The 25,581-nt window shown below is 45.5% G+C and overlaps 1 long non-coding RNA gene across 2 annotated transcripts in view; it reads right to left on the bottom strand.

Annotated features, from left to right (window-relative positions):
- LOC125184052 (uncharacterized) overlaps positions 1–25,581 on the bottom strand; it is a 169,595-nt gene that overhangs the window by 113,371 nt on the left and 30,643 nt on the right. The window contains exons 2-5 of one of the 2 annotated variants that reach the window (XR_010831385.1): positions 15,185–15,299; positions 14,433–14,505; positions 13,519–13,672; positions 13,243–13,365 (exon numbers count right to left, since the gene is read on the bottom strand). This is a non-coding gene — a long non-coding RNA (uncharacterized lncRNA). Of the gene's footprint in view, positions 1–12,843; positions 13,143–13,242; positions 13,366–13,518; positions 13,673–14,432; positions 14,506–15,184; positions 15,300–25,581 lie in introns of those variants that run through there. The other variant, XR_007167288.2, reaches the window with a different exon arrangement.

Raw genomic sequence — 25,581 nt, 5'->3', positions numbered from 1 at the left:
TACCTCAGGAGAAATGTTAAAGGAATAAGCATAGGGAGGTTAATGCCTTGTGACTTTTATCTCACTAAATCTATATGACACTAATTTTGGGGGGTGAGCTCATGCTCATTGCCTTTAAAAAAAGTTTTATCAGTGACAGATCTGAAGCTGTGAAAATAAGACTCCAAGTATATATAACCCAGCACGTGAGCCAAATTGTATAACACACCAGGATCAGAGAATTTTCACTGTAGATCTCGAGGGCTGACTAGGAGAACCACAGAGAGAAGACAACACTAGGCGCATCCTAAGACACCTTCCAGCTCTCATGCCAGAGACTAGTGGGCTGACCTGGTGTATCCTTTAGCCAGCAAAGGAAGGCACCAGGGCCACTGCTCCCAGGCTGAAGACGCGCAGCTCCAGCTGACAGCCTCCTCAACTCTCGTGCTGAAGCCTGCCCGAGGACACAGGACAAGGCAGAGGAGTTGGTTAGAGCAGGTGTCTCAGGTTCCTTCTCGAGATCATGGCCAGCTCCTCACTTGTGCACCATGTGATGATTTGAAGGTAACCATCTCTTCACCTGTTACCTGTCTAGGATCTCCTACCACAAATGATGTCAGCTAATAAGAAGGTAATGACCATAAATCATTAATGACCATAAAACACCACTGACCAGGCCTGCCATTTGAAAAGGAAAAATGCCATCTATTTTTGTCACATTTAAGAACTAACTCCTGAAGAGGATCAAAAGCAAAAAGACCAGGAAGAGAAAAGGCATGGGTAACACTATAGCTTAAGCAGTATTTCTAACAGAACCTGGCATCAAGGGGGCAGAAAACCTAGTCACACTGATAGCCAGATCTTAATCACTGCCACCTCCTTGTTGCCATTTCCTCCACCCTTCTCATGGCCACCCTGGAGACAGTAACCCTGCCTTTACCAGACAGCAGGACTGTGTGTAGATACATGCAAAAAGGACATTTCAATGCCTGCACATTTCCAGCACCTTAACTGCCAGACATTTGTCATCGCTATTGTTTTGTAGGTAAGTCCAGAGCCGTATCTGCCGACAGATATTTGCTACCCCCATTTCCAGAAGTCAAGGCTGCCTCCATGACTTGAGACGAGTTGTGCAGGGGGACATGACTCAGGTTTGACACGGCGTGTTGCAGCGCAGCGCAAGCTCTCCCGCAGGTGCACTCCATCACACTTGGCATTGCAGTCTCTGCTGTTTGCCAGCCGACGGGGATTCCGATTTTCCTCTTGCTTGTCCTAGCTCACCGAGGGTGCTTGCCGTTGTGCCAAACCCTGCCTTTTGCTTTTGACGCCTGCATTTGCAAAAGCCACAACAGTAACAAAACAGCAACGAAGGAAGGATGGGCGGCACAGGGAAAAGCCTCTCTTCTTCCAGCAGCCAGCTGCCACGGAAGCAGCAATGACAGCGGGGTGCAGCGGGCTGCACTGACACAACAGAACAGCATCTCCTCCCTCCCTCAGCATCAACCGCAGGCCACAGCAGCAGCATAATGAAGTGTCACTGCCATCATTAGTGACGTGACGGACTGTCCTCCATTAATTTCCCTGATGGTCAGGTCTGCCCTCTGCTCACCTCCTTCCACCTTTCAAGCGTGCTCCTAATCCTCAGACTTCAAGTAGCACAGTCTATAAATCAAGCTGCCAGCATTCCCTCTTCAAAATGAGCAAAATCACGCACTTAACTTCCTTCTTCCTGTGTCTGTCATCTGTCTGCCTGGTAAATCAGAAACTGATATATATTTCTTACCTCCCTGACAGAACGGAGATGAGTCAGCATCAGCAACTCCCAAAGGATCCAAAATTGACACAAGTGACAATTCCTGTCTTTTTTATTGCCTTTTCATCAATTCACCTAGTTCAGGCAACTGTATTCCCACTCTCACATGTTCAAAGCTGCTTCGTAACAGCTGGCCAAGGAAGGGGCTAAAACCTTGCCCGAGGTATCCCTCTCTCTTCAGTTTTCGTAGGAACACCTGAACCACCCCAACACAGCACAAAACAGCATCTCTGTGATACTGCTGCATCACAAAACAGCATGTAACTTGGATCAATTTGGAATTAAATGTTGGGCACTTAATATGAATAAGCCACAAGTGATTCCCAGGATGCACATTAGCCTATATTCCCTGGAAAAGATGCTCTCAAGTTATTTTGAGAGGTATTTGCCAAATGCTTAAGTGAAATGGCAAGTCAATGAGACTTGTATTTCTAATTTGCGAGGAGCACTTGCAAATATTACTATGGATATATATGGCTAATTTACAAATAGCTATGTATTTCTGCGTCTGCCCAATATGTTGTATGTCTGTGATTCACAAAACACCCCCCAAAAAAGGCCAGCAAACTGGCACCCAGTTTATTCCACATTTCCAGAGCAGGCAGCCACCTGCTCCTGAAGACTTCTGCAGAAGTTCCTACATCTGTTTCTAGTTTCAGGGACCTCTACTGACATCACGAGAGAGTCAGCAGCCCAAACCAGTAGCTGTGCCAAGCGTCTCATAGTGCTCTTTTTCTAACCACGCTTAGCTGAATTCTGTGTCTTTTACAGTATGGTGTGAGATACTAAAATTAACACAAACTGTGAAGCTACCAGGGCCCTTCTGAATCTCAAGACCTGGGGTTGAGACTTGAATTGCCGAGTAATATGTGAACGTAGTACTTGCTACCTCACGCAGCCCCAGGGAGCAGCACAGGACAGCTGGCTTCAGCTGACACCGCCATTTTTTAACCTCTGTTTTTAACTAACAAAAAATCAGAAGCGGTTTGAGGTCGAGCAATGAAAAGCACAAGAGCTGGGCTATACCATGAGGACAAAGACCAGGACTGACTTCAGAACTGCGCACCTACCAGAGATGGCAACACAGCAGGTGTTTTAGTGGCTGATATCCATCTCTTGGCAGCAAATTCCAAACTATAGCCCTCCGTACCTCCTCTCAGAGCTCACAGGCAACCTGTGCAAACTGCTTTGCAATTGGGTTCAGGTTAAATAGGCCGACTCTTAAATGTGTTTCCTTGTTTTGTTATACAGAACAGAAAAACAAACCAAACCAAAGACACAACCAAAGACAGCGGTAAAGAGGATGGCTTTCATATTCATTTCTTTCCAGAGTTTGTCTGTAGCCTTTGAATAAAGGGAAAAAAAATCTGTATGATAAGCAAGGTTACTCTGATTGCTTCTGACAGCTTTAAAGTGCACCCCTTTCTCCTCAAGAGACTTTGATCCTCTGGCTAACAGGACTTGTAGTTGCAGAAAATTACCTTGTCATCTGCAACACAGTGTTACAGGCTGGTATTGACAGTGCAAAGTGTCAGTAACTGATGCACAGACCAGCAGGGCTAAATAATTAATAACGCAAAGTGGGTCCCACTTGCCTCTCTCACCAAGCAGAGGCAGCCTGAGCCGCCTGTTCTCCAGGATCCCGCAAAGGCAGCTGCCTTGTCTTGCCCTGGCTGGACTATCTCAACACTTGAGAGTAAGACTTACCAGGACAAAACCAAGGCCACCAAGGAAGAGCAGCGATCCAAAAAAGGGCACAAGGAAATTCTGCAGAAGTTTGTCAGCTACTCTGCTCGGCGGAGGAGCGCAAAACCAGTTCTGTACTTCCACTTAGCACGACGGCTAAATCAAAGAGAATTCCCCAAGTAAAAGGTCAGTGACTAATCCACTGAGCTGTAGTGCGGTGTATCACTTACTCCGCCTTGTAATAACACATGGAGGCACAGGGGAAAATAAGACAGAAAATCTATCCTGGTAGAAATAACACCTCTTGCTGCTGGGTATCAAAAGTGCATTTCTAAAAGCTATTTCAAGGATGGAGATGAAGCAGGGACGGCAAGGGAAAGCTGAACCATCTGAAGTGTAATGGTACGAGGTGAACCAGACACGTGAGGGCAAAAGCCTCACATTTCTGTATTCTGTTGCTTGCAGACTTGCAGCAAGGCCCAGCTCCCTTTTACACCCAGAGGAACATCTCCACTGAGCGACTCAGACTCTTCAACTACTGACCAGGTCTAGGAGGATGGAAAATGCCTGCAGACCAGAGCGAAAAGGCAAGGTGTTAGCAGGTTTTTCTCCTAACTCCCCCTCTGCAGTTTTCTCAGGACTCACACGTGGCTGCCCCCCATTTCTCTGTCTACCACAACTACAATAAGCAACCCAGTTTGCCCAGTTAGCCAAAGTTCACCTGAAATATTCTGCTCAAGAAACTCCACTCTAAGTCTTACAATAGCCTCCTGTCTTTTCATTTCATGTTTGTATTACAGGGCATGCAGCCTGCGCTCGCTTCCACGCATTGGTGCAGGTGAACCTGTTATCCCAGCTCCTTCTGCCTGCAGCAGAGGTTTATCCTCTTGTATCTTTAGCACAAACCCTGCACACTCAGACAGCATTTCAGATCAAACACAAATATCAAAGCCAAAGCAATTTGCATCTATCAGCTACAATCAGAATCACTGGCAATGCCGCGGTGGCATTCTGGGCTTCACCTGCCCTGCGAGTTCAAAGGCGACAGCAATAACCATTAGCATATTTCCACAGATAGGGCAGGCAAATGAGTGAATATTTAAACAGTGCCAAAATATCACCATGCTCCTCCTCTGCCTCAGAATTGGATTTGTCAGTTCTTAAATTGTGTGCATTTTCAAGCAAGCCATCACACAATCCCCATTTCTATAGCAAATTGCTTCATAAATGTTAAGTTAAAGGATAACGTTACATTTCCCATTGCAATTAGGCAGTGCCTCCTGACAGACAGAAATAATGTGTTCCACATACAGTTCATTATTTACCAGGGAGGAAGCTGGAAAGAATCACCCTTTCACATGCAACTGGTTACAAATAAATTCTGGGGGCCAGCCGCAGAAAGCTTTTACCTGTTCGGTTCACAGGCATGCTCTTCACTGCTACCACATTTCTGGACTAGTTTTAACGATCAAAGGAGTACAAGTATGTAGTGTAAATGTCTTCCCAGAAAAAAAAGAAAAAAAAAAAACAGAATTAGGAGAAGTAAATACACTGCTGTCAGGAGCCAGCAACATGTGCCATATGATGGAGTCCCCTCAAAGCGCCATGATGTCACGCAGTGTGGGTCGGGGCAGCCTCTACCCACGAGACATTATTCAGATGCTGCTGCCTGATTTGCCAGGAGATAGCGGTGGCTGGTAGAGAAGCAAGACAAAGCTGGAAGCAAGCCAGCCTAGAAGTTTGTTTCCTTTCAATTGTGGGTTTACCAGAAGTCATTTTTGGAAGAAATAACACAGAAGTAGGAAGCAATGACAAAGGCTTACTAGAATTGTGGGAACCCTACACTTACTGAAGAGGCTGTGCTGTGGTACCTAAGGTTGAAAATGACACAAGAATGACAGGGGAAAACATCATGTTTCTAACTGGGAAGGAATAAAGAGCAAGAAGGCACTCAAGTAGTCAAAAAGACATTGGGGAAGGAGCAGGTAGGTCAGTGCCTTCCCCTCCACCCCAGTCAGCTACAACACATTTGAAATTTAGAAAATGTTGGGGGTGCACAGCTAATGAGAGAAAAACCCTTAGCAGTTTTGCACAAGGTCACTGAAAGACTTAATAATAAACACATAAATAACAATTCTGTATTGCATGGAGACTGAAAACAGCTGAAAACGTTTTACACGTTGCCCCTTCTTACCCATACACAGGGAGGTGCTGAACAGAATCAGGAAGGGAAGAACTGTCTCCACTTACAAGACCCACCCCCACTTGGCATTACTTAAGTCTATTCTTTTGAAAACATTTTTTCTAAGCTTTTCTTGCTCTGTTACCCTGACAAGGCACCAACGCAGAGCACTCCAGATAAATGTTTTTAACAGAAGGGGTTCAAAGTCTCACTATTGCTTATTTACCTCTTTCCCCTCAAAAATCAAGATCCCTCACTACTCAGTGCAAGGAAAATAAGCTTTCAGCACCAGCCCCGCTTCTAATTGCGAGGACTGAGGAGTAACAGATGGCAGAGAGAACAGGAACAGCATCTACTGACCCGGCAGGGCTGTGTGCTGCTCAGGTGATGCGATGGCAAAGCACCACGTGTGTGCTGAGGTCCTGCACGGGCCTTCACTGCCCAGGACTGGGTTTTAAGGACAGTACTGCAGGGGCTGCAGAGGAGTTCAGTTTTCCCACTAGGAAAGACTTCTCTTGTTTTCTGTCTGAAGCTTGATTTCTCTAAGATAACAACAATGATGGATGTGGCCACAGGTTTTCTCTGCCGTCTTGCTGCAAAGATTTTTGTGCTCTGCTTGTTTGGCTTAGAGAGGAGCAGGTGGCCTCAGGGGTGCTCGCAAGGCTAGACAAACCCCACTGGCAGCAGCTCCAGATTCCTGAAGTCATCTGATCATGCTGATCTTTAAGGCCATTACATAGCAGGGTCCAGCCTTCTTAGCCATTTTTCCAACAATATGCAAATATCACACCAGCTGCTGTTTTAGGGTCAGAGAGAAAACTAAGCAAAGAAAATCAGCAGGAACAGCTGAAATGACTTAAGAAGTGGACAAACTTCAATGCTTCTTCCCACCTGCCACAAGCTGTGCCTGCAGACATCAGGGTAACGTTTCCAAAAGATGAGATTCAAAAATCTCAAGCCTCATTTCTGAGCCGACTCAGGCTTCTAACCTGCTTATAGGTAAATGTTTTTCCTGAAAACATAATCCCTTCTGTTTTTGCCATGTGAACAGGAATTATTCAGCAGAGTTTTCAGACCAGTCTTTCAGCAGTGCCTTGCACGCTGCAGGGACTGACTCTACAGCAGCTATAGAGAGTAGCAAATACCCTGCCAAGCCCGGGATACAGGATCATCCCCTTGCCTACGATACGCCATGAGAAAGGATGCTATATAACCCTTACACATGCTGACATGGAAGTTTTTCAGAGAGGTAACTGTGATTAGATCTGACTGAGATCCAACTTAATTTCTCAACCAGACTGTGATCTTTATTTACCTGGATGCTGTGCCGCTGCTGTCAGGTGGAATAATTCTGTGCAGGCTTTTCTAAGTCATCCAGTAGAGGAGTAAGTGTAAGGGGAGGCCTGTCCAGGAGACGAACGATAGCACTGAGAAGCAGCTCCATCACCTGGTCTGGCACTGAGCGGGGGCATTTTGCCACTACACATCCTCGAACTGCAGTTACTTACGCTCTGCACACAAATTATTCACGAGTGAAGTGGGTTTCAGATTTGACCAGCACTCCGCCAGCACTCTCGTTTTGGGGTCAACCAGCCTAGCTGACCACCTCACAGGGAAATCTGTGCCGTGCTAGATGCTCACCTTCAGCCCCTGCTCCTGTCACAAACAGAATCACGCACACAAAGGTAATCACAACCAACCAGCACGCGAGGTTCCCACCTGAGGGATGGGGTAAAAAGGCATCCTTTCTCCCCACACTGTGTTTTTTTCTTTTATTTATTTTGAGAGGCAAACCCCACAAGCAAGGATATTACTCAGAACATCAAGTACCACTACAGCAATAAAGAGCACAAAATAGCAAGTTGGAGGAACAAGAGGAAGGTGTTTTTTACACTGCCTAGCTCCCCTTGAGATTCTACTACAAAGAAAGCAAATCTCGTGTATGAAAAGCAACCAAAATTATTTTTGTGGAGAAGAGAGAGAGGACAGGAGAGGAGGAACTGGAATGTGAGACGAAGTCTGACGAAGTAGGAAGCGGTTTTTCCCGGACTGTGCCTGTGCTGAGCTCTGAGTTGCCTCCTCCAACCTCGCAGCCACCCTGCACTGCCCACTGCCTTCCTCCAAAAGCTCTCCCAAAAGTGGCAGGGGAGCCACTCACAAGAGGAAAGGGCTCCGTGGGGCTGGGTCTCTTCCGCTTGGTGCTGCCAGTCATTGGGCTCCTTCTGATTAGGAAAAACCAGAAACCTGCAATGACAAACTAATAATAGCTAATGTTAACCATTACAACTCCTGGATACTTTTTACATCCCTAAATGTCCTCTTTGCTATAATGAAAGGTATTGTATAAGAGTTTGTTACGCTGAGATACAGGAATATCTCCTACTGTTTCAGTGAGCCATGGAAGAGTATTTTATTCCAACTGAAGCTGATTTTAATTAGTATAGGATACAGATTATTCAATAATGCTCACAAAAGGACTTTCCTGAGCTGTCCCATACCCCAGGACACAGAGACGACCATTGGGTGAATTGTTCATCACCAGAAAGAGAAAACATCGGTACCAAATGTAAAAGAAGACGTGACTAGCTTTGAGGGAGGCTGCTAAAGTTTCCTGTGAGGAACGGGGCAGATTGCCTAGCTGCTTCGTGCACAGCACCCAGACCCCAGCAGCCGCTCGCCAGCCTCACTTACGCAAAGGAGTGACGACTGCCAAGTGCTGGGATTGCTCTAACCTGTACTAGCACGACGATATTTTTCTCTTATGCTGTCCAAATGTCCCTGTTGATACAGACAATCATATGAACACACCACTGGGATAGAAAGCACCAGCTAAAATTCCTTGGTCCTGCGGCTATTGTTCATGTTTTCCAGACGATGTGAGACTGGGAATGGATCTCTGGGAGGCTTTCTCTGCTGTTCCACGCATCTTGGCGAAATCCGAAACAGCAGGCAGCAAATAGAGAACAGCTTAGCCTACCACCAGCTCAGACCCCCTGTCATCAGGACAAAATGCAGCAAGCTCCCAGGGCTGTGGTGGCTGGGGACTGGCACCCCGTCAGCAGCGATACGGGTGGGAGAAGTCTCAGGCTTCCTGCAGACGCACCTCATCACGCGCTGTGCGAAGGGCAGAGGGATGCGCTGTGCAGAAATGCTTGTCAACGCTCGGCTCACAGAAAATTTAATGAACTAAAGGTCAAGTCACTCTAGCATGCCATCACAATCAGACACATGCAAAGGCAGGGAAAATAATGATGGAGACACACAATTTAGTTGTGCATAAAGGACTGATTCCTATTTTCCTTCTGCATCACATTTTAATCAGGCTAAACATCATTCCTGTCTGCTTCTGCTAGCCAAGTTTTAAGGAAATGTTCACTTCTTCAGGGTTATTTCAGTTGTGGTTTTTTTAATTCAGAGTTTTTATACTTCATGAGAGGGACTGTGCAAAGTGTGATAAGAAGTGTTGAAGTGTTGCCTGAACAGAGGTGAAGTCCAAGAAAAAGACGACAACGAGGCACTTGCCAAAATAATTTGTACAGGTTGCAAAGATGAATTCAATGATCCTTAGCAGGGACATAAGCAGAACCAAGTACACAGAAGGTTTTTTCTTCTTGGTTTGCTTTTGCTTTATTTTAATGTTTTTTTCAGGGAGCCCCTTTAAAGCCAGCAGAAAGACCACCTCCAGCTTCAATGGGAACAGAATTAAGACAAATGGTGAACACCAGTGGAAGTCTCAGGTATTTTCATGGGGAAGCAAGAGCTTTGTTTGGACAAATTATGGCTCTCTTATAGCAGAACAAATGAGAGAAAGAGAGCCATGCATAAACGGCCATGTCAGGCTGAGGGGGTTGGCTTTTTTTTTTTTAATGTCACACCACACCATTTCAATGGGTTGCATAGGATCTCTCCTCGCATAAGCAGAGCGCACACATCCAGTGTCCAGACGGTCGCAGTGAAGAAGCCAATTCTCCAATGTCAGAAACTAAAGCATCTCCCTTCAGGTAGAGTTTTCCAGGTACCAAAAAGAGTCACATCCCAAACCACAGATCACAGTCCGAGCTTGACACCCACTGCCTTTCCCAGCTTCCCAGTATCTATACAGCCACAGGCTCCTCCTTTAACACAGCAACCAACGGGCTCCAAGAGGCCAACTGGCTCCTCTGGCCCCTGCCGAAACACCACAATGGGCCTGGATCAGAGGAACTGCGGCCCCTGAGATTTCAGCCCACAGACAAAACACTCCCCCACCTGTGGGTGGCTACAAATCATGGCAACTAGGAAGGCTTTGTGTTTGTCTTAGCCTACCTGGCTGCCTATAGGACTGTGAGGAGCCAGGCCTTATTATTATCCTGCCCCGTACAATTAAGGCTTTACAGCCTGACTTTAAAAGGAGATCTTTTCCCTGGGTGACCTGGGGCGGGGTGAGCATGGCTAAGCGCCAGGCAGGCACGTTTTCATGTGATAAATAATCAGTTGCGCGCTCAGTGTGTGATTCTTGTTAAAATCCAGGCGCTGGAACAGCTCCCGAATCGCACTGCTACCACCTCCACCAATCTCTTTTGCATCTCATTGGCATTTGAGAACGTTAATTGACTCATTATTTCAATTCATATTCAGGGAAGGAAGTTGATTAAGGCAGGCAGATGCAGAATCTCCAGACACATTTGTAGCGGCGTTGTTTGTCCCGGCAGTTTACTCGAGTTATTAGAATACTTAGGAAGTAATAGCCAGGAGAACAGGGAGCGAGCCCTGGGAAGGGGGGTCCCTTGCAGAATTCATCCTTTAACCCACCACAACGCAGCCTTGTCCCTCATTAGAACTTTCCCTGCCAGAGTTCCAGCAGAAAAAGAGTTTTGTCTGAGTGCTTGTGCCTGGACAAAACCGCTCCAACGTACTGCGAGGCTCTCAGCAAACTGCTCACTGGTGGCCTTCTTGAGGCTTGGGCATGCTGCAAAGATCCTTCCACAGACACCATCAGGCAGTATGTCGTTAGCCAAATTCCATCCTGCCCTTGTTTGAAGGCATCGTTACGTTCAAGACAACAGCTCTGCATCTATGTAAATCGGGACACAAATTTGCCTCCTACATTTCTGCAGGTGTTAGCAGAACTGCGTAAAACATGAAGAACATTAATAAAGATCTTCTCTGGGCGTTATCAAGTACTTACATCTCATGGGGGCCAGACTGTTTCAGGCTCCTGTAGAAAAGCAAACAGCAAACCAGCAGGCAAATCCCCAGCCATGACAACTTGCAGGCCTATTCTCCAAGTCTCTCCAAAGCTGCCAAGCAGCCAGGTCGCTACAAGTGGCTGTGCGTGCCGGCAGGATGCTAGTTAGTAGCCTTCTCCACAGCAGACCTCGGGCACAGGTCTAACCACATAGGCAGGCTTCAGATCTAGCACCCCCTGGCAAATGCAGAAAGCTGCCTGCACTTACCCCATACCTTTGCTTCTTTCTTTCACTGCAGCGTTGGCAGATACTGGATGGGGCCTTTACGTCCGAGGGAGGACAGCCCCAAGATTTTGTGAAAGTGTTTTACAGCACTTAGTGAATGTTAAATTGCAGACTATGCTTAATTCAAGTTGGTTGGAGTCAAATGGTTGGGTTTAAAATGTATGGGGCCCTTCTTGGGCCCACAAGCAGCTGCACCTACACGTAGTCCATGGGAATGCTGAGACCATTTTGTCTCTTCTCCCAGAAGGGAACTGTGCTTACAGTAAAGTTCTGACCCTCAGAGAGCAAAAATAAATAAATAAATGAAAATCTATCAGCCAGTTTTCACCTGATCTTATTCTATGCAAGCCTTTCAGTAGGACATAGTGGCAAGCACATAACAATGTACATTGTGTTAGCACCATGCCGCAAACCATCTTACAGTAAATTTAAACTGCAGGTTCTGTTTAAAGAAAACTTCTTTTGAAATGCAACTGTTCCATACACACGAAGACAGCAGGACAGACAGCTTCTCTCTGCTGTTTATAAGAGCCCCACTTCGTCACTCCTCGTCTCTTTACCTTCAGGTACACAACACCAACGTGAACAAGGAAACTATCCCTTACAGAAGTACATTAGGAGAGATACAGCAGACAGAAATGGCTCCTTCAGAGCTGTTATGATCTCTCATGTAAATACATAATTAAGGACTTTTAAAAATGCAGATTATGTAAATACATATTAAGGGTCTTCTTAAAATGCAGATTTTTGACCCACACTGGTACTGAATGATTCCTCTGGAGCTGTTCACGAACACATTTACATTTTTAAGTGCAGATTACCAACCCAAAAGTCTAGCAGTTTCTCCTTCAGTGACTTTTTAAATTGCCTGCAAGTTTTTCTACATGAAGATGAATTATAAAAAAAAAAAAAAAATCTATATAAAGGAGATACTTCTTAGCACAGAAAGCCTTAAAAAAAAAAATCACAAAAAACTTGCTCAGTGTCCTTAGCCAGTTGATGCTCTCCAAGTTAGAAAACTCTGCATGTGTGCACACGCACTTTTCCCCTACAATAACTAAAAGCAGCAGCACGGCGCTGTGGACTTGGACCAACAATTTGTGTTTCAAAAGGCAGATAGGCAATAAAGTCGGATGATGTTAACAGAGAAAAAGATGAAATAAAAGGAAGAACAGTCACCGAAACAAAAACCTCCTTGCAACAGCCACTTTTCCTCTCTCCCCAAGCACTGTGCATGTTTACATACTGGGAGTTTTGGGGCTTTTTACAGAATCACATTCTCTGAACCTGTGCAGCTGGTAGTTTTCCATAGGTAAAACATCCTACAGGAAATTCACAGTTTATACACGTATAGCACATGCACCTCTACACGTATTAACCTGTATCATCAAATCTTTAGCTAGCTGGATCAACAGAGAGCTCTGAGGAAACAAAATGAAAATACCGGCCTCAGAACTTTTCCAAGCAATCCTGTTCCTCAGCTGCATCCCGGCAGGTACCTAGGGTCGTGCAATAGACCAGACTACTAACAGAAATCAGAAGAAAAAATTGTTTGGACACTGTCCAGTCCCAGAACAGAGATGCCAGCCAGTTTTATATATGGCAATCCCTCCTCCAGGGAACTCAAAACTAACTCCCGACTCGGAACAGCTGCGCCTCACCGCTCTCCTCAGCTTTGTCCTAGGCATTACTCACAAATCAGACACAAAAAATGGAACAGGCAAACAAACCTAACAGTGCACTGGCTGTCTCCGGGACTCGGCACTTGCTCACAGCCCATGGATTGGGAATGGCACGGTAAGTTACTGGGAAGAACTATGAACAGGCACTGGGAGCTATCTGTGGTGTTTTTTTTAGCTCCTGTGGAGAACACACACCCATCATGGTGGTACAGCTGCATCTTGTCAGGCTAACTGTGTCTTATCCCACACAGCAGCAGAGGCAGCCTTAGGCAGGCGTTCCCTGCTCTTCAGACGGAGCAGGCAACCCCACCAAGGAGTCTGCTCGCTCAAGAAACTCTTCTGTGACTTATACAAAACAGGCTAATTCAATTAAAAAGTAGCAAATAAATAAATTACAAGCTAACAATTATTTTAAAATGCAGACTGTACATAGAGCCATTTCAGAACCTGATAGATAGGCAGAATTTCCATGGAAACTTCACCACTCACAGAGCAGCACACGCTTGTTAAACCAGAACAACTTCAGATCTGCCAAGGTAGATTTTGCCCACCAGAAGGGAGAGTTAAGTGCTGAAAAGAAGGAAGAAAAAAAAAAAAGAAAAAAGATTTGCTCCTTTTTTCTTGTACAGTCCAGCTACCAGTTTAACCCACAGTGTTGTCTAACCATTGTACACAGAAGCAGCCTGGTTTCTCTCCCTGCAATTAATATCACTGAATACTCACCAAAAATACAAATAACAAGCGTACAAGCTGGATCTGAACTGCTGTCGGTGTCCAAAACAGAGTGCTAGCAACGTTTCTTCTGGAGACTAAACACCCAGTGCTTTGTTTTCACTCTACAACCAATGGCAACAGAAGGCTTAGATACCGGAGCGACCTGGGAGAGGGGGAGACAGGCCTGATCATTACAGATGAAAAAAAAAAGCCAGAATTTTAGTCGAAGACACTAGATCAGGTCCTCACTGCTGCTCTAACACAGAACAGCTCTTCCGACATCAAGTAGGTCAGCCTGAATAATAACCATGGTGATGTGCCTTGGGAAAGAGGACAGGCACCTGGCCTAAAGTGGCAGGAACAGATTCTCTGCAATATTTTGAGGTGCTTGACTTGAATATATTTCACTATTTGTAGCTTGAGTCCTATGTTATACCCCATCTTATTACGTTACTGGCAACCAAGTGCTCCGGCAACTTTCATGTTCACATCCGCTTTTCTCTTTCCTCTCCTTTTCCTCAGAAGTTGTCTAATCTGAGACATTACAAAGAGCTCACAACATCAAATGTAAATGTCTGCAGAGCCCACAGATGTGTATGCAGCTTGCTAGGAGCTTACAGAACTCATCTGTTTTGCTGTTAATATCACCAGGTTTCAAATCCTAAGAGCTAAAAGGATTGCACTACAAGATGCTTCTTTTAAATAACGTTTGAGATGATTGTGGAAGCAAGAACATTGCCTTTCTGTGATTCTCTGCTTGCCCAGCAAAGCTGCAGTAACATCTCCAGAAAGTTCCAACCCTTGTGAAATACTTTGACTGCACAGCCACGCAGATGAAGTTTAAATCAGTTCTTTGCTTGACTAATTGGACACCATGAGACAGAACTATCAGAGTCACCTGCCATTCAGGTTGTTTAAATTACCTCTGCAAACGAGTTCCTGTACCACAATACACTGCACATTTCACAGTTTGCTGTACCTTCTGTGTCGCAGCACCTGTTCCAAACATAATGACACAGTGTGAAATTGAGAAACGCTCTTGGATATCCCTGCTCGTACGAGCACTTGATTCACAGCCCTGTGAAGTCAGTGCCACGCCATCCCTTTGATCAGTGTCATCAGATACAGAGTTCACTGTCAGCCTCTGTCAGGAGACACCGAGGAGAACGCTGGAAGCACATAGCCATACTGGGAACCAACCTGAATCCATGCCAAATTGGAATAAACGGAGCATTTTTAACGTTAAGGGAAGGTGAACGTATGTGACAGGTGACACAGCTCTAACTGGTCCTGCTGTGGCGGGTGAACCAGGTGACCTCCCTCAACCTCTGACTCTTGGGTCCGTAGTGAGAAAGCCAGAGTCCTTTATCTCTCCTGAAAGCATTTTAGGATTAAGAAAGGTGGTTGTTAAGGGGAGAAACACCGCAAGCTCCAGTAGTATAATTTTATTCTTAAAGAGAAGCTAGAAATAGAAGAGAAGGCATGCAGAGTTATAAAGTATATATAGAAAAGGGGGCAGGGGAGGAGACCAAAGTGGAGATGGTGCTTGGAAGGTTCAGATAAGATTTATCTGGGAGCTAAGCATTTTTTCCCAGAAAACTGACAACTTGAAATATTGAATGAAGAGGGGAATGAGCTGCTCTTACAGCTGTGAGACACAGTACTTGGTGCTGACCTCAGATTTTTGGAAGATGTGGTTTATGGAAACCATTCGGATCTTTTCCGATTTGCCCGGCGCTGCTTCGGGACGTTAGTACAGTTGGCCAGAAGTGTTCTGATGGAAGAGTTTCCTGTCACAAAGCGACAACTTATCAGAAGTGAAACGTTTAGCATGTTTTGACAGTATATCACTTTTCAAAATGACAAAAGAATTTCTGATAGAGTGTATTCACTTCACTGCGACTTTCGTTTTGATTTTCCCTGCTGAAATGAGTTTTTCAACATTTTACACTCACAAGTGAAAACACAACGCAACGAAAACAAAGCATTTGGATTGACCAAATTATTTCCCCCAGAGAAGAGAACAAAAGAAGTTGCAGCAATTGTTTTGCTAAGCTATGTTTCTGAATTGCACAGTCACAATTTTGTCCGTGATGCTTAAAACACAATTTCCACTCGATTCCAGGTATTCGTGTCAGCGTGAGAGACTGTGGGAATCCCATGCTGGTGGTGGTGGTATTTCTTGGAAGGGGGCAGGTGCCATTTTCAGGTTCTCTCTAAGATGCCAAAACCTATCCTACCTTCAACCTATCCTACCCAGTGTCCCTGCTTCTAGTACAAAATAGACCGTTGTGTGCACAAAGACAAAGCTGGGCCCTGAAAGGTGAGGAATTTCCAACTCATTTATTCAAATGTGTACTGCTTTTGTTTCACATGAGTGCCTTCACAGAGGCAAAACTGACCCCTTCAGGGGTCTGCCCATTGTGGTCACTGTGTCTTGACCGCACAGCTCATGCTTTGATGCCCTACAAGGGTGAGCTCCTTCAGAGCCTGTGCAGCAGGGCTCAGGCCCAAACAGCTCCCAGCACATTCATCCAACATGGACAAAGGTGCCTCTGCCACCAGCTCTCGAGCTGAGGCCATTGTTCCCAGGAGGACTCCAGGGACCTGACCCCGGCAGTCAGGTGTTAGCACTGTCGGGTGCTTCCCTCTTCTACTGGGGTAATACACGGGCAGCTTGCTTCAGGCAGATTCGGGTTTACTGGGAATTTCGGGAGAGGCAGGAACAGCATGAGTTAAACACAATTAGCTACCACACCAAGTGCTTTAGGGAGAATAAAAGCCGTTCTAAAAGAAAAGCTGGCTTTCTGACAAACACGTTCCAGCAAATATGATTATCTTTAAGGTCTGCTGCCTTACCAGTAGTAACTAATAATAACAGACCGCCCTGCACGCGATACTGGGTGTCTGAAGATTGAATATTCACTGTAAAAACTCTTATTTACTTGCTCTCTCTAATTACCAGTTTAATGTATAATTTGTCAAGTGCTGCCATGTGTCTGGTGTTGCGTGAATTGGAGGATGGACAGTTCCTTACAGTTTAACGATGGCATCGCCCTTTGTCGTTTCCATCTCACACGTGGCATAAAGGGGGCAGAGGACTTGCTTCCCACTGCATATCTTTACACCCCTGCTTGCAGCTGAGTGCAGAGGACCAACTGCTGCCTGCTTGCTATTCTGCCCAGGGCTGATACTGATGAGCTGGGCTCCAGTCCCATGCAAACTGAGCCATCAGAGCTGAGTCTGTAGCCCCAGAGGCAGCGGGGGCTGCTGCTGCTGACAAAGGCCAGGAGCACTGTGGCATCCTCAGAGGGTGGGCAGGACTCAGAAAAAATATTGTGTTTCAATCTATGACAAGGATGGATTGTGCAGTTCGAAGTATGGCAGAACAAAGAAAGCATAGAGAAAAACTCTCCTACATTCTTTTTCCCCATTTACTGTCCACTGTGGCTTCTAAAACAAGGGACTCCACAAAATTAAAAAGAAACAAACAAGAAACAAACAAAAAAACAGACCACACAATCTGACCTTCTCCGCTTACTTCTGTCAAAATTACTTGGAAGGAAAGGAAAAACAAACAAAGCTTCTCCAAGCTTCCTAGGAGGCATCTCAGTCTCTGGTAGACGTTGGCTGTTTCAAAAACTGTTGGGGACAGAATGCCTTCCTGGTGTACAGAGCTGCTGCTGCTACTTCTAACGTGCAACACACACTGCCACTGCTGGCCAGGAGCGCAGCACCCAGGGGCAGCACCTGCAAACCAGTGCTGGGGTAAAGCCTGCGCCCCGGCAGGGCCAATCTCATCCTTTTAGCTTGCCAAGCATGGCAGAGTAGACCCCAAAACTAATCAAGTGTCGGTGGAAGGATGTGGGCTTAGGCTATTTGCTGCTTACGTTGCAGAGTGCCATCTGAAGCGAGCTGTTTTGTTCACAGGGAAGGCAACAAGCCGACAGCATTACTTGGACTCACTTCTCCGCTCGTGCTGGGAAAAGACATTGTCATTGAAAGGGGCACGTGAAAGAAAAGTCAGACACGGGCCTTAATTATTGCTTTTGCTCGCAGTGTCCAGAGTCTAAGATTCCTTCTTTCTTTTCCAATGGAACTGGTGATATTAGTGTAGGTTTTCCTTCTGTTTTCAATTCTTTGTCCGTGACAGATTTCACAGCAGGAAACAGTTCTGTGGCATATGGCCACTAAATTACAGAAACTTCAGAAACTTCTGTCCATGAGTTAATTTTAAAATGAAAGAAACAGAAAATTGTGGGGTTTTTTTGTTGTTTTGTTGTGTTTTGTTTTTTTTTAAAAACTAAACTAGAGAGCAGAGAATCCCTTCCTTCTTTACCTATCCTTAAACATAGTCCCTGCAGCATGGTTTCCAGAACCAGCTCCACTGTGGCTGTTTGATCCCCCTTTTTCAGGTCAGGAGGCTGATGGTTATGAGTTCAGGTGCGGGATGTCAACGAGCACCTACCAGCAATAACACATGGCATCACCACGAAGAGGCTGGTCAACCTCTGTATCAGACTGACCTGTACTATTTCCTCGCTTCTTCACTAGGTGCTGGATTGAACAGCTGAATCCAGAGCACACACGGGGAAAGACTGGCCAGGACTTGGGTTGGTGTTGGCTACAAGCTGACAGGTAAAGCACTGTGCTAAAAGCAGACCTGGCTAAAAGGGTAACTTGCACAAATGAGTGGTCAGTTTTCAACACACTAAAAGTGGAACAAGACCTCTGTGGTAGGCTGCCTGCTGTAGGTGACCAAGTGCTCTGCAGTAGAGTGTGAAGTGTTTATAGATGGCATAAAATGCTGTAGATACATCAATACCAGAAAGGAACAACAAAGTAACAGAAAAGGAAATTGAAGGAATTTACAATCAGAAGTCACCAATAACCACATAGGAAACCAGGAAACCTAAAGCCATTGTTTTGCACATCTTTAATTCTCCTTTGCCCAGTGTCTGGGGAGATGCTCCTCACCTAAATCTACACGTTCCTTTTGAAGTACATGGAAACTGCAGATGCACAAGGAAATTGTCACGTGAGTCTCACCAGAATACTATGTAATCCAGAATAAGCTGTCTATACATATATATTTTTTTTTTTCTAACTTGACAAGTCAGGAATTAGGCACTCCTAATGATTACAAAGGAAGGACTTTATGCATGATTTCTTGTGAACGTGCACAGTTATTGATACACAGGCTCTGCTACGCAGTGTACTGGTGGAAGCCAGAAAGTCTTGGTAAATGCTCTCTCTATCTGTGCCAACCAACGCACAAGCAGCATGCTGCTGAGGTTGGGAAAACGGGAGCCATAACCATGGACTTACTCTGGAACCACAATAGCTGAGAACAGAGAAAGAGGTACCACCCAGTGGATGTTAACATACAGCCAAGTAAAAAAAAATACATCTGTAGCTTTGAAAAATGCATGTAAAGGTAAAACAGCTGGCAGGATTTTGAGCTGGGAAATATGACAACATCCCTGCTGCATTCATCAAAGCAAGCTGCTCCCACCAAAGGTGGTGCCACAGCAATCATGTGAGAGACCATCAGTGAATGTTACTTACATGCCAGGGAGACAGAAATTTAAAAATACAGAAATTTGCCACAAACTCAGTGCCAGCTGTGCTAGCTCAGGGTGGATGCGCAGTGCTGTGACCCACGGGGACCTCCAGAAGACAGTGTTTCCCCACCACTAGCCATGTTATGTGATCAGCTACGCCCCAGCTAAGAGGAGCCAGTGGCAAAGCAGGAACTGACTGCGCACAAGACCGCTGGTGCTGCTGCATGTTGCAGGCCTGTGGCTCACCCCGCGTTTCCCTACGGACCTGTGCCTGGTTGCATTTAGCCACTCGAGCAGAACAGCAGCGTGGGCAGTGCTAACTCCAGCTTGCTTCACTGGGGCTCAAGCTGTGCGCTGACCACTTCACGAATCCACGTTTTGCATGTCTGCGGCGCTACGTCTTAGCAGGCGGCGGTCATGGGGCTGCCGGCAGCTGCTCCTGTCTGCCTCCCCCTGCAGGGATCTCTGAGGACAAAGCAGAATCTGGATGTCCTTACAGCAAGACATCACAAAGCACGGCACACCTTGCCTTCCATCTCCACTCAACAAACATTTGCTACGGGGAAAAACCAAACTGCAGTTTTGCCCTGGTGCACATTTATCAAAGCAAAACCCAGCCTCTCTTTTAATGATGCCATCCGTACAATCTTGGTGAGTTATTATACCGTAAACCAAGATTAATGCTGCTGTACACGCAGCCTGATTGGATCTGGCACAATCAAGGTTTCTTAGTGAGAAAATGTACAGTTTCCTAATGCGGCTGACAGAAAGCCACACTCAGACCTTTTCAAAGGCTTTCAGGAGTTATTATCACAGATTAACTATGGCGTGAGCAAAAAGGTTTAAAGTCTTGTTTGTAGTTCGCCCATGGCTCTAAATTAGCAGCTTCTCTCTTAAATGATCAATTGAGTCATAGGTGTTAATGAGTGAAGTTTAGCCAGAAGGGGTGAGGAAGAAGGGAGAAAGATCTCAAGCCACGGGTTTGCAAAAAGGCAGTATGAAAAATCTCAATAATTTCTAAAGTCAAGTTGTATTTTAATCAATGCCTCCCAAATCAGATGAAGAAGCCACACTGTGACTTTCCCAGCTGTAAGAAATGGAAGTCTGGTTTCACATTTGCATGATTTTGAAGGTCAAATGCCTGCTATCCAAGTCTTTCTGATCCATATGGACTAGAAATGCCACAATATGCAATCATCACGAAGGCAGATTGTCTCCTGTAAATCTGTCCTTTTTGTAACACATTCAAAATGTACCGTATTGGATGGATTATAAATCCATTCAGGAAATACAAGCAATATTGTACCGAGCGGCTCTGCTTTGTGAAAACCCCTGCGTACGGGTGAATATGCATGTATGTGCATGTGTCTGTGCGCGTATCCGTACGAGAGAAGCAGAGACAGATGGCCCAGTCCTGCCCTCGCTGAAGTCAACGGGAGTTTTGCCATTCACTTCAGAAGACGGAAGCTTAGAAAGCTTGCATTAGCACAATGCTTATTCTATCTGGGTTTAGAAAAGAAAAACGCTTACTTGTACTGGAGGAGAAAATGGGCTGGATTGTTGGGAAATCTTCCCTGAAGGGAGCATGCTGCTATTTGTCTTGTACCTCCTTGCTGAAACCGTCTTGGTGATGTGAGTGGCTGTGAAGCAGACAACTCAAATACTTGGTCTCTTGCATTTCTCAGTCCAGAAGAAAGCAAGGGAACTTGGCTTCCCATTGAGCCACTATTAATTGTTCTCAAGTTAGAGGCTCTCAAATGACTCAGACCTCTCAAATCTCTCTTTTGAGGAAAGGGCTGGAAGGTCTCTGCTCTCCAGAGCAGCCTACGAGTGGCACAGCATTTTCATTTTTCCATTCTAACAAATCACTTTACACATTGCCATTTTTTTCTTCCAGCACATGTAATTGAAAAGAGACATATGGAGACCAGCATGCAAACCCTGCAAACATTTCAGCATAGCTTCAAAACTAATGCTAATCAATTTTTTGAAACTTCTTTTTTTTCCCCCCCTTCTGTTAACTCAAGAGCAAGTTCTCAAGAACCCAAGGTGGTTTTTAAAAACAGTCAGCGTAACAACTCCCTGTAAATGACACAGAGCCTCCCCACTCAGTCTTCCTCCTTTCGTCATCTTCTCTTTGTGGATCCCGTGCACAGACATGGTCACCCACAGCAGACACCTCAAAGTCCTGGAGCTGCTGGCTCAGAAAGCTCAGATAACACATCTGGGAAAGCACCGCCCAACGACTGTACAGCCTGAGCTGCATCAGAATTCACTTCCCCCATTTATTCCCACATTCACGTCGAGGAAAAAAAAATCATAATACAAGCTATCTCCTTCTGCATCAATGTGCTGAGCACTACCTGAGAACAAGGAAGGCACAAGATGAACAGACCTTTACAACAGAATGTGCATCTGCCAAGACAAAAATACCCAATGAGCTTCTGGTGCTGGCACAGTGACAGTATAAGCAAGCTGTCTTTGCAACGATTTTGCAAATGATCCATTACAAGATTGGAGTACGAATTCTGCAAAGGCCGTAAGGCCCCAAGGGCAACACATTCTATATACCAGCACCTAAGCATTCACCAGATAGACAGGGCTACGGGCTAAAAAGAAATCCTTCCAAGGCTTTTTGTACAAATGCTCTGCAACAGACTTGTGAGTTGTTTTTTCCTCTCTCTCCCTCTCTCTTTTTGTTCAGTTGCCTGGCATTTGCTAACCCACAAGCTGCTGTTTCCCTTTCCAAAGAAGCTCTGATGGGTGGAGGGCCAGGAAAAATTAGCCCAACTGATGAATGCAATCTCGACAGAAAATATGTTTTTTATCAGAGACCACATGTTGCCAACAGCAATTAAAGTAAAACTGGGAGATTTCATCGGATATAAGCCTGCATAAAAGGAAAAAAAAAAACACCACGAAACCAACAAGCAAGCACCACAGAGCTGCTGCTCAGGTACCTGTCACTTGGGGTGGATTCTGCGGGTGCTCTGGCACGCTGCCACTGGCGGAGCAGCGCCACCGCTCCCATGGGAGACTGTGGGCAGGAGATCACTCTCACGGCTTCATGGGCTAAGCATGTCATCTGCTTGGGAGGCACAGCTCTTCTCACACCAGGTTGTTAAGAGGCAAGTGCTGCGGTTGTTCTTGAAAAGAGGAAGGCTATTCCAGGGACAGAAATGGCAAGAGAAGCGTGCCTGTTTGCTGGGATTCTGCTTTCCATCCTTGCAGTGCACATTCACCAGCCTCACAGGTCTGTGGTAGAGCAGAGCCTAGACCTATGTCCATGGGAATGAGCTTGGAGCTGCTTTATTCACAGGGGCTTGCCTTGCACTTGAAGCAGAAAGTGGAAATGACCGAAGAGAGCCACAACTCTCACAAAGATCTTCCCTTATCGGCGCTGTTTGTGTTATATATGGTCCATTCATCATCACGTCAAGACTAGGAACTTGAGCCATTAGAGGAGCTGAATAAATCATGAAAATGGGTATTTCAGTACAGGAATGATAGGAATTTCCATAAGGTTTGTGAATCATTTTCCCTGCTATCCATGCTAACTACAGAATTTACCAGAATTATTTTCCAATAACTGAAAATATCTGGGAAATGTTATTTAACCTTATCTATTACCCTGTATTTTAAATGACTACAGTATAATTATACACTTAAAAAAATCACAGTGCCAGAGAATATCACTATGCATCCTCTCTGTAGTATCTAGTATAGGTCATCACAAACTACATAGAGTAATAACAGTAATAACAGCTATAATATTCATCTACGTGTACGTGGCATATAATGCAGGCAACCCTCATGAAACTCCAGCTATAAATGTAGAGTGAGGGTCTGCATCCTGAAGAGATAATCCCAGTTTTACTGCAAACCATGCAAAATAAACCTATCCTGGCTGGGGTCAGTTAAGGAAGGTTTCAGTCTTTCACCAAGATTTGCTGTGTCTGATCAAATTTCTGCCAAGGCAAAGAAATAATCCCATCATCTGTCTTAGCACTATTTCCAGTACACATTCCCCAGTTCACATCCTTCAGCCTTGCTCTACTACGCACTACAGACAAAGACTGGGTGAACTCCTTGATTTCCTTCCTGACTTTCTTCAGAAATACAAATCCACGTGCTGTGGGAAGCCACACACGTTAAGAAATCAGTACCCACTCGTGTAAGAGAAGAACGTGGACGAACAGCACTGAGCCTGGATCCAGAAAGGAGAGGGCAGCATGGAGAAAAAAGGACAAGGGAACGACACAGCAGGCAAAAGACGAGGAAAGATGGCAGGGAGATGGAAAAACGCAGCCCTTTCACAGCTACGAGAAAGCAGCATCGCAACAGGAGGCAAGGGCTGACTGGGATCCCTTGCACAGATCTCTGCGCACTGCCACTCTGAGGAGCATGCGGTGCTGGCTCCAACATGTCACCAGCTAAGTAGCAAAGGACCATTTTGTATCTGCCATGCATGCTGACTCCTACAACGATTGCCTGTGCTATTAAAAAAAGACTTCACAAACAAAATAACCCTCACATGCTCTCAAGTTAAATATTTCCAAAGGTTTAGTAGCTAGCACAGGAACTTTGAAAAGCATGACAGAAGGTAAATGTGGTTCTGGTGTTAAAAAAAAAACAACAACCCCACAGACTTGAATAAATGAACTTAAAACAGAAAAACAGCAAGCAAACACAAACATGTCCTTATACGAGGAAAAAACGCTGTGATCTGAGGCAACATCACCTGACCCCCTGTGCAGCCAGGTCAGCCTGCATATCTCTGTGCCTGCCCAGACAGCCCAGCGCAGTCTCCTCCTTAGTCACAACCTGCCCAACAGCGTGATTCGGGTGTGTATGGGGGTGCGTTTGGACATCCCCCCAGTGCATAGCACTAAGTAATGTCTACTGTGTACAAAACATTATTTTGTTCACAACTTAAGTAAAGACCAAGGCTCATTCCTTCCCATCCCCTCCAAAAACATTTATCATCTCCAAAAGCAGTTCCTCAATGCAAGAGGAATCCATCCCAATTTGATGACTAGCCATACCAGACACAGCTTGGCAAAATAAGGGAAGGCCATGTTTTACACAGCACAAACAGCCTTTTAAAGAAAAAATCAAAAACAAAACAAAACAAAAAAACTCTGAGTTGTACAGTACAATCAGGGCAACGATGAAACTAACAGCATCTTAGTGACAAGCAAACATATTTAGGTACCATTCTGAAAAACCATGAAGCTGCTTGCTCAGGCAGCTGGGCTACAACATATTGGCTGAGCTCCACGAGGGTTTGCCCCCAGGTTTTGTTTCCTGCAGCCCATACACCACATGCCTGCCAGCCAAGCTGCAGGACCCCTACCACCAGTCCACCTACCTACCACTCAGGCCCAAGAGGCACGTCAAAACATGGAGCTACGTTTGCTTTCTCTTCTTAAGTTGTAACTGCAGAATTTATTTTTCTGAGTAGGTGAATCAGACAAGGACAGGTCCTGTGACCTATCCCTAGGTTATTTTTAAAACAGCTGTAAAAATAATCACCTTTAGGACTTAACAGCCCACCTGGAAAGGTTTCTACAGAAGCACATCCACAGGTGCTGCAAACCAGCAGCACAGTGGCATTGCCTTGTGCAAAGGTGCCTGTGCCTACAAGCTCTGCACCTCTGCAGAGCCACCGCTCCTGCACAACGGCATGTCTGCGAGGAGCAGCGCTGCCTCCACCTCACACTTTTTGGAGCTGCAGTAGCAGCAAGGCAATGCACCATGAAGCAATTGCTGCCATGGCTTTTCCTCCTCTACAAACCGTACTCAGCAATGAGTAAGTTGGAGCTGGCATGATTCCACTGCCTGCAGTAGACAGGCATTGATTTACACCTCCAAAGCATCGAGCCTGTTTTTACTGGAAGGCATGAGAGCCCTTAGCCAGACCTGCCTAGCCTGACCCAGTGCGGTGTCAGACACCCCTAGCTGAAACAAAGACAAGGCGAGCAGCTCAGTTCAAGTCCAGGGGTCAGCCTGAAGCTGAAGGAAAGCTGCTGACAGAAAACATCCTTCTAGCAAAAGCTGCTAAAGGGACTGCTGAAAGAACAACTACAAACGGGAAAACACACACCCTCCGTGGGATTAGGAGCATTAAGGAGGATATAGGGAGATATATTTAGATGGTTATTTTCTTCTTTTTAAGTTTCCTTTCATGCTAAACTTAATACATCTAAACCACAGGCTCTGGGAAATCACATGCACTTAATTTAAAATCCCTGGTCTGGTTTGCACTTTGTCTTCCACCATGTCTTTGGTGTTTGACTTGTTGCTGCAGGGCACACCTACCCTGCGCAGAGAAGTTCCTTTTCTCTTGGATGTCCGGACAGGTCTTAGCACTTTTCTTTTTTCCTCTTCTGAGCTTGCCTCCTCTACTTTGATGCATGTATCGGTAGCCTTCAATCCCTTCCTCTGAGCCCACGCCACGCTATTCCAGGCATCAATAACATTTTCTTTCAAAGCTCAAATGTTTTTC

This window comes from Anser cygnoides, chromosome 4, assembly GCF_040182565.1.
Source record: "Anser cygnoides isolate HZ-2024a breed goose chromosome 4, Taihu_goose_T2T_genome, whole genome shotgun sequence".
Taxonomy (NCBI): Eukaryota; Metazoa; Chordata; class Aves; order Anseriformes; family Anatidae; genus Anser; species Anser cygnoides.
Note: the sequence above shows the minus strand (reverse complement) of the source record. Positions and strands in the feature narration are given on the sequence as shown.